This window comes from Kogia breviceps, chromosome 5, assembly GCF_026419965.1.
Source record: "Kogia breviceps isolate mKogBre1 chromosome 5, mKogBre1 haplotype 1, whole genome shotgun sequence".
Lineage (NCBI taxonomy): Eukaryota > Metazoa > Chordata > Mammalia > Artiodactyla > Physeteridae > Kogia > Kogia breviceps.
Genome location: NC_081314.1, coordinates 39,398,543 through 39,416,742, shown reverse-complemented (window position 1 = coordinate 39,416,742; position 18,200 = coordinate 39,398,543).

Below are 18,200 nucleotides of genomic sequence, written 5' to 3'. Positions count from 1 at the left end.
TGGCTTCTGCATAAATGTTTGTAAATCAGCTGAATTCACTGAGCATGTGGAGTTGAATGGTGGTTGCACGTGGAAGAGAAGTTCTACATGAAATGCTCAGTGTTTGCATTTGGAGTGGAAGTGCTTCCTCGTCTTCCCCATCCCCCCATCTAGGATCTGCAAAAGTTGTGAAGATTTAACTTTAAGCAAGGTTTAAGAAGAACTTCAGATGAATCATCGAGCCCATCTCAAAAGGATACATATAATCCAAGTTCACAGATTGAACAAAACCAATGAGTCTGTTGAAACAGTTCCTAGGGTGATTCTGGCGTATCATCTCCCCTCAGGTACCCCAGTTCTTTAGCGGAGCTGGGTTTTAGAGCCCAAAATATCAGCTGATAGGAGAGTGTGCTTTTTTCTCTCAGCTTAATTTTTATAAGTCCTCCTGAAAGATGCACAACTTGCTGATAAGTGCAGATTATCATTTTCAGTCACTGAAATGAAATGAAATGAAAATGAGTGATACAAGGTAGATTAGCTAGGTCTACTCTGGCTGATACTGGATGAATCTGAATAATTAACTCCTGAATGATTGACTGTAATCTGCATATTTCTTTTGGTCATCGTGGGAAGGTCTTTTAGCTCCTCGGATTGCACACTGTACACCTTCTAATTGTAGGCTGAGTGTCAAGTTGCCCATGTTCCAAGCAGACTGGGAAGAATGTGGGCAGTTCTCTCATGTTTCAAAGTTATTTAAAACCTGTATGACTCTTTTAAGCTGTGGTAGACTATTCTTGCCAATAAGCTAAATTTAACTTTTCTCTCAATGTGCTGGAATGATGTTGCTACTATAAACTGCTATTGTGTAGATTGGAACTTCAGAGAGTAATTATATGTGCAAAGGGCTTCAAGCCAACGTCTACTGAATGTTTCTTGACATCTTGCCTGCAGCCAGTATGGTAATACTAGAAGTTACCTATTCTTCAGTACAAGGCAACACCTGTAGCAGAATCTGCAAAGACCCAACAGCTACCACAAAACAAGTTAGTCCCTGCTGAAGTGGAAATCAGCAAGAATACATAACATAAAACGTGAAAAATGCAAGGACTTCCTTTGTATGCCTGATAGTGGCCATTATTTTTTAAATCTTTAAGAGTTATTTTAACATGCGGAGCATTGTTTCCTTCAGAGGGCTTTTTTAATGTTCATTTTAGTATTATCAAGGCTGTTTTCTTATTTGAATTAGAAAATGTCAAAAGAGTATATAAATTGTTGATTTGATTAAGTTTGTACCAAACAATGAAAAGCCTTAGGTGTGGTAATTTGAGGCATTTTTTGAAGACATCTTTGGAAAAAATACATATTACAAGGTTTTTTTTATCTTTTTAAAAAAAATAAATCAATGTTTCTGATATTCATAAATACAGATATTAGTTTACTGTTGACTTGTGTTCCATAAGTCTGTTTTAAACAGTTACTTGTCATAGTGGAAAGACCAAGGACTTTTAAATAGGCCAGACCTGGTTAAAACTTGGTTCTATTATTTCTTAGCTGGATAAAGTCCCTTAACCTTTCAGAGCCTCTTTTTATATGTGTGGTAAAGGAATAATATCTTCCTTACTGAGATGTTATAAAGCTTAAAGGGAATATATATAAAATGCAAAGCATAGTACTTGAGACATAGTAAGTATTCAATTAATTACAGTAATAAATTAGCAGTAGTAGATGTATCTGCAGTTGTTGTCAGAACTTAGAATTAATAGCAGGAATGTAGGTTACTACACACTTTGGGCATTAAAATGGGATTTTGTGGCACAGCCTAGAAATCCCATCTTATTTAAAAATAAAGTGAATAAGATTTTCTTCTTAAAATAAGGTTCGATTCCCAAACACAAAGACATTTCAGACCTACGTTTAAAAATCTTATAATGAAATCAGCCTTTGGGGGAAGAACACATAGTTTTAACAAGCTAAAAAGCCTGTTGATTAGAAGAAAGCCACTGAAAATACTGGCAGTGTTTTCTGACCTGAAAATTTGATATCTGCCAGTATTTGAGAAGAAGCAAAACAGAGACAACTTTTTTTTCTTTTTTTTTTGCCACACTGCGAGGCATGTCGGATCTTAGTTCCCAACCAGGGATGGAACCCGTGCCCCCTGCAGTGGAAGCGCGGAGTCTTAACCACTGGACAACCAGGGAAGTCCCAGAACAGAGACAACTCTTACTCTTCAACTTTTCACATGCCCAGAGCTTCAGGGTTCATAGATGCGTTCATGGGGGTCACCTCAGAGGTCAGCCCAACTTGACAGATGAAGAAACTGAGGGTCAAGCACAATCACTTGCCTGAAGTCACACAAGTTAACAGCAAAGTGGGAACTAGAATTAGTTCATTCCGTTTATGGAAACATTTGCAGAGTGTGTGCCAATAGTGGGCAGATGGCAACCCATGCACCTTCCCCTGCCCCCTACTCCCAACATCCCCACACAATGTAAGCCTTCCTCTCCAGGCTTTCAACTGTTCTCTCTGTTGGGACCAAGTAAGGCTCCCTCCCTATCTTCGTCCATTTGCTTGTATAACAAAACACCATAAACCGGGTGGCTTATAAACAACAGACAATTATTCCTCACCATCCTGGAGGCTGGAAGTCAGTGCAGCTGGGCCAGGTGAGGCGCCCTCTGGGCTGCAGGTGTCTGGTGGTCCTCACGTGGGAGAGGGGCCAGCGAGCTCTCTGGAGCCTCTTGTATAGGTGCACTAAGCCCATCCATGAGGGCTCCATCCTCGTGATTGAAGCACTTCCCAAAGGCCCCACCTACTAAAACCATCACATCAGACATTAAGATTTCAACAAATTAATTGGGGAGGGGGGCACAAACAGACCATAGCACTTCCTCTACCAGAGCTCTCGTTTCCTGGAAGGTCTTAGAACCAGAGAGTTTTCTTATTACAACAAGACAGAGAGGTGGTGTAAATTCCAGAGAGTCTGCATCACTCAGATTTTGGTACTGGTGTTATTAACTACATAAGAGTTGACAACTGACGAACTGTCGGTTGGGTACCTCTTGAAGCACTAGAAGTTAATGTGTCTTATCTTCTACAATTCAGTAACATTCTATGATTATTGTTCTCTTTAAAAAGGCTTTTTGTGGGGGCTTCCCTGGCTGTCCAGTGGTTAGGAGTTCACCTTCCAATGCAGGGGTTGAGGGTTCAATCCCTGGTCAGGGAGCTAGGATCTCCCATGCCTCATGGCCAAAAAACCCAAAACATAAAAAACAGAAGCAATATTGTAACAAATTCAATCAAGACTTTAAAAATGGTCCACATCAAAAAAAAAAAAAATCTTAAAAAAAAATAAAAAGGTTACTTAAGTGTTGTGTGGGTTTTTTTTTTCTACTTTTTACATTTTTTTTTTTTGAAGTGTAGTTGATTTACGAGTGTTTCAAACTTAAAACAAAACAAAAAACACAGGAAAACCCTCATCCCAGTTTGGGAGATCTGCAACACAAGGATGAAACAAGCACAGACAAATATTAGGATAGATGTTTGTTTAGATTTCAAGAGCAGGAGTATGGCTTTACTTTTTTCCCCCTTTTGCGGTGTTCCCAACATTTTAAGAATAGAATCCCTGATTAAATAAATTGAGGTATTGAGGTTTTCAAGATTCAGATCATGAGTGGGTTTTATTACTTTTCTCCATATTACTGGGTTTCTCTTCCAATATCTAAACAGCTAATAGCTTTGTTGACCAGTGTTCTCTTGCCCAAAAAGGAAATTCTCATTAACTCAAGCACTTTGATTCAACCTCTATGCCATTTAAAGACCGGGGGTTGTACTACAGTTAGTTTTATCCTAATGTCCTTTGTTAGCTTCATCAAACTTCTATGGATATGAATCTTAATAGATTTCAGTCCTGTTCTATTTTCCCATTCCTGCCTGTCCTGAGGGAGTCGTATAGTTGCTTAGTGTTGGTCTGGCATGCAGCTGGAAGAAGAATGTCAAGCTTATGGGAGTGTGGGAGGGGGCTCTCTCTTTGCTTCTGCTGCCAGAAACGTTTATCTTCCAACTCCTAGGTTTTGTGTAGGACATGATAGAAAAGGAACCATGCACCTTGGTGGATATCCGGATCTGAAACAGTAGCGGCTAGAGCCTTGGCACTGCTGCACAGGAAATAGGCAAGTTTTTTGGAAGGACGTCAAGTGACAGGATCGAGGGTCCACAGCTGGTAAGTCCTTTGACTTCCTGTTCTCCAAGACACTCACCCTGCTCATGGCTTTGCTTCCCTTCCCACCCAGCCTAGCCTCTGGGCCAACGCATTTCAGCTTCTGTCTCACACACACCACCAACCCTCATCCCTCGATGGTTCATTCCCCCAGCATCACCCGCGTGCGATTTGTCAGGTGGACCATCCTGCTCTACGGCCTCTTCCCACTTCGCACGCTCTTCCTGGGCCCATGCTCCGCGGCTTCACCTAGCCGCGTTTCGCAAACCTGTGCTGGCATTTTGCAAACTTTTGTCTGCAGCCCAGATCTCCATCCCGAGTTCCAGGCCCATCTCCTCCCACTTAGTGGAGACATTCACTTAGATGTCCCAGGTGGAGTTCACCTACTTCCCTCTCAAATCGGCATCTCCTTCGATGATTGTCAAGACCCTAGGATCCTTGGAGGGGGAAAAAGAAAGCGAAGAAACCAAAAGCCAGGAACCTGGAGTCCTTTGCTTCCTCCTCTCATCCAAAGCTATTTAGAGCCTAGTGCATCGAAAGTCAGACTGCCCTTGTCTCCTGCTCCTCAGGAGACTGATGGTCTAAGGCATTGTGTTGCAGAAGGTCAAGGCTTCAGGATGGGACATGTTGATTTGTTTATGGCATCAGCAATGATGCCAGATATGGGCCTGGAATAAGAAGAGTTCTTTAGATAAATTATGCCTGGGTGTGCTGTTGTCTTTATATGCACTGTGATATTGTAAACATTTCTTGAATAACCAGTTTCCCTGGGATATGTGCGCTCCTTCTAAATGTCTATGCACTGCCCACCCATCCTTCCGTGGGAGGAACTGGCATTTAGAGCATTATCTCAATGTATGCCTTTTTTTTTTTTTTTTTTTTGTGCGGTACGCGGGCCTCTCACTTGTGGCCTCTCCCATTGGGGAGCACAGGCTTCGGACGCGCAGGCTCAGCGGCCATGGCTCACGGGCCCAGCCGCTCCACGGCATGTGGATCTTCCCGGATCGGGGCAAGAACTCGTGTCCCCTGCATCGGCAGGCAGACTCTCAACCACTGCGCCACCAGGGAAGCCCAATGTATGCCTTTTGAAAGGGGTCACAGAGAAGACCGTGGATTTCCTCTGGGATTGATATAAAACCAACGTCACATTGAAAAGGAAAAAATCGTATGCCTCCGCCAGGAAAGGACTATAGGATTAGGAGTAATTAAACCTTGCCTGCAGGGCTGAGCTGTTTGGGAAGGTTTGAGCTGAGGGGCAGGTGCCAGGGGCCATCTGTCCTCTCTCAAAAGAACATGATGTGTTGGTTTTTACTTCTTCAACCGAACAAAGATGGTCAGAAAATAAAGGTGTAGCTGTTGAGGTTTGGCTTTTCTGCAGGGATATGTTCAAGTAGAAAGAGCAAAGAGCCAGGAGAGAGCTCGTGTTCCTCTGAGCTGTGTCATCTGAACCAGGTCACTCTTTTCCAGGCTTCGGTTTCATCTCCTGTTAAACAATGCTTTTTGTACTTCATGTAAAGTCATCTTGGATCTCTAACAGAGCACTCAGGAAAGTCACGCTCTGTGATAAATACGTTCCTACAACACAGGAAGACCGAATATCTTAAGACCTCTGTTATTTTGATTCTAAGACAATTCCTGTATTTTCTTTTTTAAAAGCGATCCTTGGATTTGAAGGACTTTTATTACTTGTTGGATTTGAAAAGTTAATTTTATTTTTTAATTGTCATTTATTTATTTATTTTTTTAAGAAAATGAGCAAACATATTATTGAAGATGATATACAGATGGCAAGCAAGCACCTGGATATTTGTTTGCCATTATTGAAAAGTTAATTTTAAAACTATGGTTACAGCATTATAGACTGTGAGCTCTTAGTCACCAGGACCCTTGATACAGAATAATGGTGTATTTGAAACTGGAGTGTTGTATTGGGGCGTGGGGGGGCGTCTTTGAACCTCAAGAAGAGAAGGGGTTTGTAAGAGTCAGGATAGGGGAAGGGTCTTTCACTGAGGTGGAGAACAGGGAGGGTGGAGTCTGGGTGGCTGCGAATTAAGTCAGAACAAGCCACTCTTTTGCTCAAAACTCAAGTGGCTCCCTCTTCACTGGGTATAAATGTGGAGCCTTTCCCATTGCCTACTGGGCCCTGCACCCTCTGACCCTGCTGCTTCTCCAGATTCACCTTCTCCCTCCCTCCCTCCCTCTCACCCTGGCCTCGGCCTGCCCAGCTCTGGGATCCACCAACGCACTTCAACCTCCAGGCCTGTGCACTTGCTTCCCCTCGGCCTGGAATTGTCCCCCGCTGCGGCTCATGGCTTCACTTTCTTCAGGTTTCTACTCAACTGCCAGTTTATAAGAGGGACCGAAACTAACCAAGACAAATTCAGGAACACACCCTGTCCCCCTCCCTTGGCTCCAGCCCCCTTTCTTTCCCTTACCTGCCTTTCTTTTTCTCATGCCCTTACCAATACCCAATGTCCATTTGTTCGTTTATTGTCTGTCTGCCCTCCTCATGTGAACTTCAGATGCAGGGGAGAGGGTATGCTTAATTATCACAGTATCACCAGCACCTAGAATTGGCCCATGGTAGATGCTCAATGAACTGTTTTGGGGGAGTTTTTTGCATTTTATTTTATTTTTAAAATTCATTTTTATTGGAGTATAGTTGATTTATAATGTGTTAGTTTCAGGTGTACCGCAAAGTGAATCAGTTATACATATACATATATACACTCTTTTTTAGATTCTATTCCCATATAGCTCATTACAGAATATTGAGTAGAGTTCCCTGTGCTATACAGGAGGTCCTTCTTAGTTATCTATTCTATATATAGTAGTGTGTATACATCAATCCCAACCTCCCAATTTATCCCTCCCCCCTTTTCCCCCAATAAACCATATTGAATGAACAAATGTGTTTGAGACTTGCAGAATTAGACGTGTCTCAATTCCATCTAAGTGGAGCCACACACAAGCAGTTGAATACTGCAGGTTCAACAGAGAGACCTGGGTGACAGACTGGGCGTCATTGGCATCTGGCACAGCAGGTGGGGTTGCAGTAAGGCAGTGAGGAGTGAGAAGACCGGAGAGCCGGGCCTGCATCCTGGGGACACCAGCCTTGAGGTGTGGATGGCAGGGAACAGATCTATGAAGGAAGACTCAGAAGGAGTAGTGAGAGGGTAGAAAACAACCAGGGGGGAGTATCCCGGGGGCAAAGTACAGGGGGACCCTGAGACAAGGACATACTGTCAAATTCTGCGGAGTGAGCCCAGGTCCTTTAGGGCAGGGTCCCCGACAGGGTGAAGGGAGAAGCCAGGTGGCAAAGAGCTGAGGACTGAATCAAGAATGAGATGGTAAGGGTAGAAGCTGGCGGTGGAAAGAACAGAGTTCGTTGAGGAGTACCAGAAGCCTTTGTAAAGGAAGACGGTGAGGGAGAGGACGGACCTGAGGCCACAGATGAGGACCTGTGGGGAAGCCACCTTGCCTGTGGTTGAGGAGAGAGCGACAGCCTAGGTACAGGCGGGAAGCCGAACGGAACCCGATGGGATTTAGGGAGGGGGCGGGGGGCAGCAGTGGAGGACTTCATGCCTGAAGCCTGCTATCCGCCCCCCACCAAATAATGAGGGGGAAGAGGTCATGCTGTTGGCTGACAAGCGGGGAGAAGTAACGGATGGATTTCCAAAGACAATATCCAGTTTGGGAATGTGATGTCATGGGTGCCCAGAGGCGGCCGAGGCCAACTGTGACTGCAGACCACGGCTCCTGGAGCAACCCTGGTGTTTTGCGTTTAGCTCGCCAATTTTCAGGTGCATGGGGACCACCTGGGGATCTTGCTAAGCCATGAATTCGGGCTCAGTGGGCATGAGGCGGGTAGAGGTCTGCAGCCCCACAAAGTCCTGGTGACACCGATGCTGCGGGTCTCTGTGTGGAAGGTGTTTGGGGATTTTCTCGGGCAGCACCCAGTGGTCCTGCGGACAGAGCGGAGACGGGGGAGCGCGGGAGGCAGGGCTGGGGTGTTGCCAGGTGGGCTCAATAGAAGGAAAAGGGGGAAGGGAAGGAGACCAGCTTGAAAAGCTTGGCTGAAGCAGGAGGCTTCGGTCAGATGGCGCTGGAGGAGGACGCGAACAAGATGGAAGGAAGCATCTGAAGGGCAGGAGTGGAGGACTCAGAACGAAAGGTAAGTGCGCGCTGTCAGACGCCCGCAGCAGGACCGAGGCAGACACGGATGCGGGTTCTGGGGGCTGGGATGTAAATGCAGCTCCCCAGTACTGGCATAACGTGAAATGTGGAAGGAAAAACATTACCCACGGCCAGTGTATAGTACTTTCTAAACACACTCAAGTTAAGCTAAGTGCCTTAAAATTCTTATCCTCTTTCTTTTTAATTAAACGTCTCTTTTTTTCCCCCTGTTATCTGTGCTCTGGATTTTAAATTTCCACTGGGCAGAGATTTTACTTTGGGGTTAACATGTATACAGCCCTACATTACACAGGGAGCTTGGCTGGTCAACATATCGAGGGAATTCCCTGGCGGTCCAGTAGTTAGGACTCCACGCTTTCACTGTGGTGGCCGGGTTCAGTCCCTGGTGGGGGGACTAAGATCCCGCAAGCCACTGGGCACGGCCAAAAACTAAATAAATAAAGTTTTTTTTTAAAAAGTATTGAAACTTTTCTTCTGGGCGAGTACATGTACTTAAGTGATCCATGACTCTAGTCATTGTTTATCAGGAAAACCTGTTACCATCATCCTTCCATTATTTGTTATTTTTCTTTGGAGTCGGGCATCACCCACGTTCTTAGAAACACAACTCTGTTCAGTAAAAGACTGAATTATGTGGCAAGCCCATATTCTAATAATTACACTGTCCAATTACACTGTTTTTTTAAAAAAAATTATTGAATTATAGGTGATTTACAATGTTGAGTTAATTTCTGCTGTACAGCAAAGTGATTCAGTTATACACATATACACATTCTTTTTTTTTTTTTTTTTTTTTTTTTTTTTGTGGTACGCGGGCCCTCTCACCGTCGCGGCCTCTCACATTGCGGAGCGCAGGCTCCGGACGCGCAGGCCCAGCGGCCATGGCCCACGGGCCCAGCCGCCCCGCAGCACGCGGGATCCTCCCGGACCGGGGCACGAACCCGCGTCCCCTGCACCGGCAGGCGGACTCTCAACCACTGCGCCACCAGGGAAGCCCTACACATTCTTTTTTTAAATATTCTTTTCCATTATGGTTTATCCCAGGAGATTGAATATAATTCCCTGTGCTGTACAGTAGGACCTTATTGTTTATCCATCCTACATATAACAGTTTGCATCTGCTAACCCCAGCCTCCCAATCATCCCTTGCTGTCCTCACCCCCTGGGCAACCACCAGTCTGTTCTCTATGTCTGAGTCTGCTTCTGTTTCATAGATAAATTCACTTGTGTCATAATTTAGCTTCCACATATAAGTGATATTATATGGTATTTGTCTTTCTCTTTCTGACTTAATGTGATAATCTGTGTCCATCCATGTTGCTACAAATGGCATTATTTCATTCTTTTTTATGGCTGAGTAACATTCCATTTTATATATGTACCACATATTCTTTATCCATTCATCTGTTGATGGACATTTAGGTTGTTTCCATGTCTTGGCTATTGTGAATAGTGCTGCTGTGAACATAAGAGTGCATGTATCTTTTTGAATTACAGTTTTGTCTGGATATATGCCCAGGAGTGGGATTACTGGGTCATATGGTAGTTGTATTTTTAGTTTTCTGAGGAACCTCCATACTGTTTTCCATAGTGGCTGCACCAACTTACATTCCCAATTATAATGTTTATATAACAAGCATCTTTTATATTTGAAGGAATCATTATTAACAATCTTTAGGACATGGTGCTGCATGATGAGAATACCTACCCCGAGGTAGGTCCCCTCCCCTTGGTTCTATTCGGAGACTAAGATACACGTGTGTAAAAGTCTTACAAACAGCACCAGGCAGTATGTTTATTAAGTACCAGATGAAAAACATGAATTCGTACTAAAGGCACCTTGAAAGGTAAGTCCAAGTAATTCAAAACAAAAAGCAGTTACCAGATGTTTCTGGCTTTAAGATCAATTTGAAGGTATAATTTCCAATTAGCATTAATCCTTATTCTGCCTTGATTGCTAGATCTCGGTTTCAAAACCTGAAATCAATATTATTAGCAGTTGTTAGTTACCAACCAACACTAAAACTGAACAATTTGGGCTTCCCTGGTGGCGCAGTGGTCGAGAATCCGCCTGCCGATGCAGGGGACACGGGTTTGTGCCCCGGTCGGGGAAGAGCCCACATACCGCGGAGCGGTTGGGCCCGTGAGCCATGGCCGCTGAGCCTGCGCGTCCGGAGCCTGTGCTCCGCAATGGGAGAGGCCACAACAATGAGAGGCCCGCCTAGCACACACACAAAAAACCTGAACAATTTAATTACTGCTTGAAAATCATGTATCACAAACTATTTCAGGCATACAGAAAGGCACAGAGAATAATATGCAAAATAAATTCTCGCGAGTATGAAAGAACAGTTATACCAGTAGGTACTCAGTAAATGTTTGCTGAACGAATAAATGACTCTCATTTATTATAAAATGCCTTGTCTTCACATTTATAGTATACTTGGAGCCAGTGTTTTAAATTTGTCGTCTTTTCCATGGTGCCCATGTAATGATGGTTACGTGGTTGGTGTTCAGTGCTCGTAGATTGGTTGACTTTTTAGGCCTAGCTTCCCTATGTTTGTTGCTGTCTTTAACCTTGAGCCCTAACTGGTAGCTTTTTAAACTCTAATCCAATATTTAGCTTAATTGAAATTAAGCTAAATTGTAACACATTATTGATGAAGTACACCTGGCAAACTTTAAATTGAGAGAAGCTGAAAATCATTTAAGCTATAGCTTTTACTTAATTTTATTATTACATCCTAACATCTTTTATTACTACCTGCTATTTTTACTCTTCAAATTAAAAATAGGAACTTGTTTAAAGCCCTGATTTTTAATTAGAGTAAGAATCACTCAAAAGCTGATATTGCAGAATGTTTAAGCACAGATTTCTCTTGTAAGGAAAAAAAAAAAGGACTCTGCTTCAAATTTCGGAGTACTCTTGTAACTACTACAGATTCCATAAAATCCCGTAAATTGTTCCTCTACTGCCATGTGCATTTATTTTCTGCTTCTTCCCCTGGTTTGCTGTTTCAGCGTGGTTGGAAATGTCTGGGGTGCTTGTTGTAATAGATTCCTGACTTTCATCTCAGTCCTTCTGTATTCCAACCAGGGCAGGGGGCAGCACGTTGACACCAGCATCTTTAAGGTTTCCATATGCTTCGTAAAGAAGCTAAACTTGGATAAATTGTTATTGCTGTTGTCTTTTTTATTTTTTTTATTTTATTTTATTTTTTTAAATATTTTATTTGTGTGTGTGTGTGTGTGTGTGTGTGTGTGTGTGTGTGTGTGTGGTACGCGGGCCTCTCACTGTTGTGGCCTCTCCCGTTGCGGAGCACAGGCTCCGGACGCTCAGGCTCCGTGGCCATGGCTCACGGGCCCAGCTGCTCCGCGGCATGTGGGATCCTCCCGGACTGGGGCACGAACCCGTGTCCCCTGCATCAGCAGGCGGATTCTCAACCACTGCGCCACCGGGGAAGCCCTGCTGTTGTCTTAACTCTGGTTTTCTTGTTCAACTTTCCCTCTCACAATATCTTTACATTTCTGTTCCTATTCTTCCCTTTTTGCTGATCCCTTCCGTACCCTACCCCTGCTCCCACTCTGGCACCTCCCTCAAGGGTCTCTTCTGTCCTTCATGGCCCCCATGATCCATCACCCAGTACAGAAACTTTGCAGTAGTCCCTCTTACAGAATCACTAGCCCTCCTCATTTCAGTCTCAGGGGATGCAGTCACCAAAGACACTGGAAATCATTGTGTTTCAAGTGTGAGGTGCTGTAGATCAGTGCTACTCAAAAGAGCTTATTTATGAGATAAGAAACTTATGCTTGTATAATTAATGCACAGTTTCCTTTTGGGGAAAGTCTTGCTACAGTTTCATATTTTGGTGCAAGCTCCTCAACTCTTCATAGACTAACAATAAACAGTTCATGGAAGGCACAATCTCACTAACCACATTTTGAGTATCTGTGCTACAGATTATGTTGTGGGAAAAGCTTTATTGAGATATAATCATACACCATAAAATTCATTTAAGTACACAGAAAGCATACTTGGAGTTTGCAGCCTTTACCATAATCGATTTTTAGGACATTTTCATCACCTCAAAAAGAAACTCAATACTCCTTTAGCTATCACCCACCAGCTCTTCCAACTCTCCTCCTCCCAGCTGATCACTAACCGAGTTTCTGTCACTATATATCAATACTTTCCTGTTCTGGATATTTCGTATAAATGGAATCACGTAATATGTGATTTTTGTGACTGGCTTCTTTCACTTAGGACAATATTTTTAAAGTTTATCCATGCTGTAGCATGTATTAGTACTTCATTCCTTTCATGATCGAATAACATTCCATTGTATAGATTTTTTTTGCTTTTTCATTTATCAATTGATGGACATATGGATAGTTTCTGCCTTTTGGATGTTATAAATAATGCTGCTGTGAACATTCATATGCAAGCTTTTGTGTGAATATGTTTTCAGTTCTCTTGGGTATATAATTAGGGGTGGAATTGCTGAGTCAAATGGCAATGTTTAAATGTTGAGAAACTGTCAGATTGTTTTCCAAAAAGTGGCTCCCCTATTTTATGTTCCTATAGCTGAGTGTGAGGATTCTGATTTCTCCATATTCTGCCAGCACTTATTATTATTTGACTTTTTTATTATAGCCATCCTACTGGGTGCAACGTGGTACTGTGATTTTCGTTTGCATTTCCCTAATGACTAACGATGTCAGGTATCTTTACATGGCACTCATTAGCCATTTGTTTATGTTCTTTGGGAAAATGTCAATTCAGATTTTTTTTGCCCTTTCTAAAATTGGGTTATCTTTTTTATTATTGGGAATTATAAAAGTTCTTCATATATTCTGACAACAAGTTCCATATTAGATATGATTTGCAAATATTTTTTCCTATTCTGTGGCTTGTCTTTTCACTGTCGCACAAAAGCTGTTAATTTTGATGAAGCCTAATTTGTCTATTTTTTGTTGATGCTCATGCTGTTGGTGTTATATTTAAGAATTCATTCCAAATCCAAGGTCATGAAGATTCACCCCTATGTTTTTCTCTAATAATTTTATAGTTTTGACCCTTCCATGTAGGTCTTTGATCCATTTTTTAAAGTTAATTTTTCTACATGGTGTAAAGTAAGGGTCCAATTTCAGTCTTGTGCATGTGGCTATCCAGTGTTCCAGTACCATTTGTTGACAAGGCTATTCTTTCCCTACTAAATGATCTCGGTACCCTTGTTGAAAATCAATCGATTATAGATACAAGGATTTATTTCTGGACTGTCAACTCTATTCCATTGACCAATATGTTTAACCTTATGCCAGTTCCTCATTGTCTTGATTAGTGTCGGTTTGTAGTAAGTTTTGAAATTGGGATTTGGGGGTCTTCCAATTTTGTTCTTCTGTTTCAAGACCATTTTAGCTGTTCTAAGTCCCTTGAGTTTCATATGAATTTTAGGATCAGCTTGTCAGTTTCTACAAAGAAGCCAGCTGGGATTCGGCTAAGGATTGCATTGACTCTATAGATCAATTTGTGGATTATTGTTGTTTTAACAACATTGTCTTCTAATCCATGAACAAGAGATGCCTTTCCGTTTATTTAGATCTTATTTGATTTCTTTCAACAATGATTTGTAGTTTTCAGAGTCTAAGTTGGTACTTCTTTGGTTAAATTTATTCCCAAGTATTTTATGGAATTGTTGATTTCATTTTGGATCATTCATTTATAGTTCTTACTCATTAGGGATACATAGAGGAAAATTCAACTGTTACAGTTGCAGGGAAAACTTGGCTGCTCTCCTGTGAGCCAGAATTTTCTAAAATGGATTCCTTGAGATTCTATGTGGGGAAAAAAGTATTCTGTGTCAAATAATTTTGGAAGATGTTTCCTGTCTTAAAGCTTCCTGATCTTTGTAAACATACAGAAGAATCTGAGAAGTCAGGCAGCACCTTAAATCCCACAGAAAGCAAAGCCTTTCATCTATTTTGAAATACTTAATCTTGAATGATTTTCATATCCTTAAGATGTGATAAGGCACAGAATTTATGTGGCCAATGTCTTGAAAGACAAAGTTAAGCTACTTCATAATTTTGCCTAGAGTAGACATTATTAATGGTTGGTCATAATATTATAAAATGCATTCTAAGTGCCAGTGAAAATATTTCTTTTTGAAAGTGACACTTAAATTCAGCCTGTAAAATACTGCCTTTTGTTGAATTTTTCCCTTGGATTAAGTATCCTAAATGTGTATATCAATACTGTATAATGGTAAGAGCAGTGTATTCAAGACTGGAGAAAGGGACCTTGGGGAACTATTAGATGAATAAGCATACACAGTTTTAAGGTTAGGAAAGTAAGGTATAAAAAGACAATGTGGCCTTGGAAGTTGGACATGCTCACATTTGAATCTTAGCTCTTTGTGTGTTTCACTTGAGTGATAGTGAACATGTGTAATGGCCTCCCTGAATCTCAGTTTTATCACTTAAAAATGGTCTTGTTAGCTATATCACTTTATAAATTGCATAGCATGGTACGTACATAACTCAAGTGTAAAATGGCTTTGTTCCCTAAAGTAGGGATATATAATATATATAAAATTCCATTTTACATATGTTTTACCTGTATCCTTCAGATTTGTGTCTGATTTGAAGGAACACTGGGGATTGAATTCTTGGACAAGTATAGGGCCTTGTTTCAAGAGTGGACTCGAGCATTCCACCTATAACTGCACTCTAAGCTGCAGGCCAGCTTCGAATCAGGCAATTTATGTCCAGTGTTCCCTCCAACTCTTTTTTTCCATCTTCCTTCCCTATAACTCATTCCCTCCTTCTCTCTGGAATACCAGTCTGTCCTGACAAAACCAACTTTCTGGAAAAGTAATGTGTTAGGCTGTCTGAGCTCCTGTAACAAAATGCCAGAGACTGGGTGACTTATAAACAAGAAACATTTGTTTCTTACAGTTCTGGAAGCTGGTAAATCCAGGATAACGGCACTGCCAGATTTGGTGTCTAGTCACGGCCCTCTTCTGGGTTGCTGTGTCCTCACGTGGTCTAAGGGGCCAGGGGGCTCTGTGTCAGGCCTCCCCCCACCCCTTGTTAATTTCCTTTAGTATCTAGTTTATTTCTGAGCAGCGTCAATGCACCTTGGCAATAACCACCCAATCTCATTGTGTTTGTACTTAGTCTTCCATAGTTTCAAATGCCTGATATACTGTACTAATGGAAGGTACAAGGAAATTTGTATATTTTCTTATTTATTTATTTATTTATTTGCGGTACGCGGGCCTTTCACTGTTGTGGCCTCTCCTGTTGCGGAGCACAGGCTCCGGACACGCAGGCTCAACGGCCATGGCTCATGGGCCCAGCCACTCCGTGGCATGTGGGATCTTCCTGGACCGGGGCACGAACCCATGTCCCCTGCATCGGCAGGCGGACTCTCAACCACTGCGCCACCAGGGAAGTCCTATTTTCTTTTTATTAATAAACATATATTAATATTATGATTAGCTTCGTAGATTGTTCTCTCTGGTTTGTGATTTCTTTAAGGACAAGGCCATATCATATTCAGTTTGTCAGGCCTTTTTTTTATAAGGGCCTTAATCTCATTCCTGAGGGTGGGCCCTCAGGACTTAAAATCTCCCAAAGGCTCCACCTCCTAATTCCATCACACTGGGCATTAGGATTTCAGTATCATATTTGGGGGGGATATAAACATTCGAACAGCAGTATAATGTAAAGTAAAACTGAGTCAACAAGTTACCTGTAGCAGTGATATTTTGCAATTTTCCTGTTTTCTCTAAATATGGACTGAAAGGCATTGTTTCTAGGTAAATTTTGAAACTTTGTCATGAAAGGCAGTGAGAAGGTATGGAATTCTATTTTGAATAGATGATCCTTTCCTAATTCTTCTGGTTTTATTATGCCTCCTTGATGATCAGTTCTATTATACCTCTTCTCCTGGGTTCTATCATAAATCACCAATTTTCTGGGGAAGGAAAGCATTAACTTTGGGGTTTTGATGCCTTTTTGGCTTTACATCTGGTCCTAGGAAGTTGGTGTGGAGGAGAAAAGAGAATAGCTAGTTACAAGGAGACTGAATAGACAGATGGAAAATATCAACAGAATTCAGGCCCAACGATAAAGCATAACAATGTGGGTGATAGTCTTGGTTATTACAACCTCCAAAAGGATTTCTTGTACTGGAGATAACAACTCTCCAAACATAACTGTTGGCATGAAAATAAAATGACAGCAAGTTACTGGGGACTATGGCATTGTTTTCTGTTTTTGTTTTTCTAATTCTTGACTTTGCTACAATTTAAGTTTGTTAGCAAACAATTGTGTGACTCGTTTTAAGCTGATTAAAATTTAATGTAAAAAGTCACTCAAGGGGCAGAACAGGGGAACTTCAGAAATGAAAACAAATCAATTCGGTAAAAATTCACCCAGTCCATGTAGAGGTCTTTAAGGGATAAGGGAAAGTCTAGATGGCTCTTCCTCGGTGGAAGTGGAATGAATAGTGAGTTCATCGAGGACCTCAACAGCCCTGAGCTCAGGCATCTCTCTGGTTGGGACTCACTGTTCAGCCCTGTCCAGTGGAAGAGCCTGGATCGTGAGATTAGGTGAATCTACAGTTTTCCCAGAAGCATGACTTTTTCCCCCTATGACCTTTGAAGAAGACATTCTAATAAAAGGAAAAGATAGGGCTTCCCTGGTGGCGCAGTGGTTGAGAGTCCGCCTGCCGATACAGGGGACACGGGTTCGTGCCTCGGTCCGGGAAGATCCCACATGCAGCGAAGCGGCTGGGCCCATGAGCCATGGCCGCTGAGCCTGCGCATCTGGAGCCTGTGCTCTGCAACGGGAGAGGCCACAACAGTGAGAGGCCCGTGTACCGCAAAAAAAAAAAAAAAAAAAAAAAAAAGCAAAATAATATTTTAACAGCAAAACTCATTTTTAAAAACATTTATTGGAGATAGTTTATTTACAATGTTTTGTTTTTAGGTGTACAGCCAAGTGATTCAGTTTTTCATATACATATATTCATTCTTTTCCAGATTCTTTTCTCATATGGGTTATCACAGAATATTGAGTAGAGTTCCCTGTGCTATACAGTAGGTCCCTGTTGGTTATCTATCTTACATATAGTAGTGTGTGTATGTTAATCCCAAGCTCCTGATTTATCCCTCCCCACCATGCCACGTTTCCCCTTAGGTAACCATGTTTGTTTTTGATATCTGTAAGTCTGTTTCTGTTTTGTAAATAAATTCATTTGTATCATTTTTAAAAATTAGATTCCACATATAAGTGATATCATGATATTTGTCTCTGTCTTACTTCACTTAGTATGATAATCTCTAGGTCCATCCATGTTGCTGCAAATGGCATTATTTCATTCTTTTTTATGGCTGAGTAATAGTCCATTGTATATACATACCACATCTTTATCCATTCATCCATTAATAGACATTTAGGTTGCTTCCATGTCTTGGCTATTGTGAATAGTGCTGCAATGAACATCGGGGTGCATGTCTCTTTTCAAATTATGGTTTTCTCTGGATATATATCCAGGAGTGGGATTGCTGGATCATATGGTAGCTCTATTTTTAGTTTTTTTAGGTAACCTCTATACTGTTCTCCATAGTGGCTGCACCAACTTACATTCCCACTAACGGTGCAGGAAGGTTCCCTTTCCTCCACACCCTCTCCAGCAGTTATTGGCAAAATGCATTTTTGACATTACCAAAACCGAGCACAAAATGGACTTAGTCACATGTCCCTCTCCTGTTAAACTAGAATATTTGATTTTTTGAGC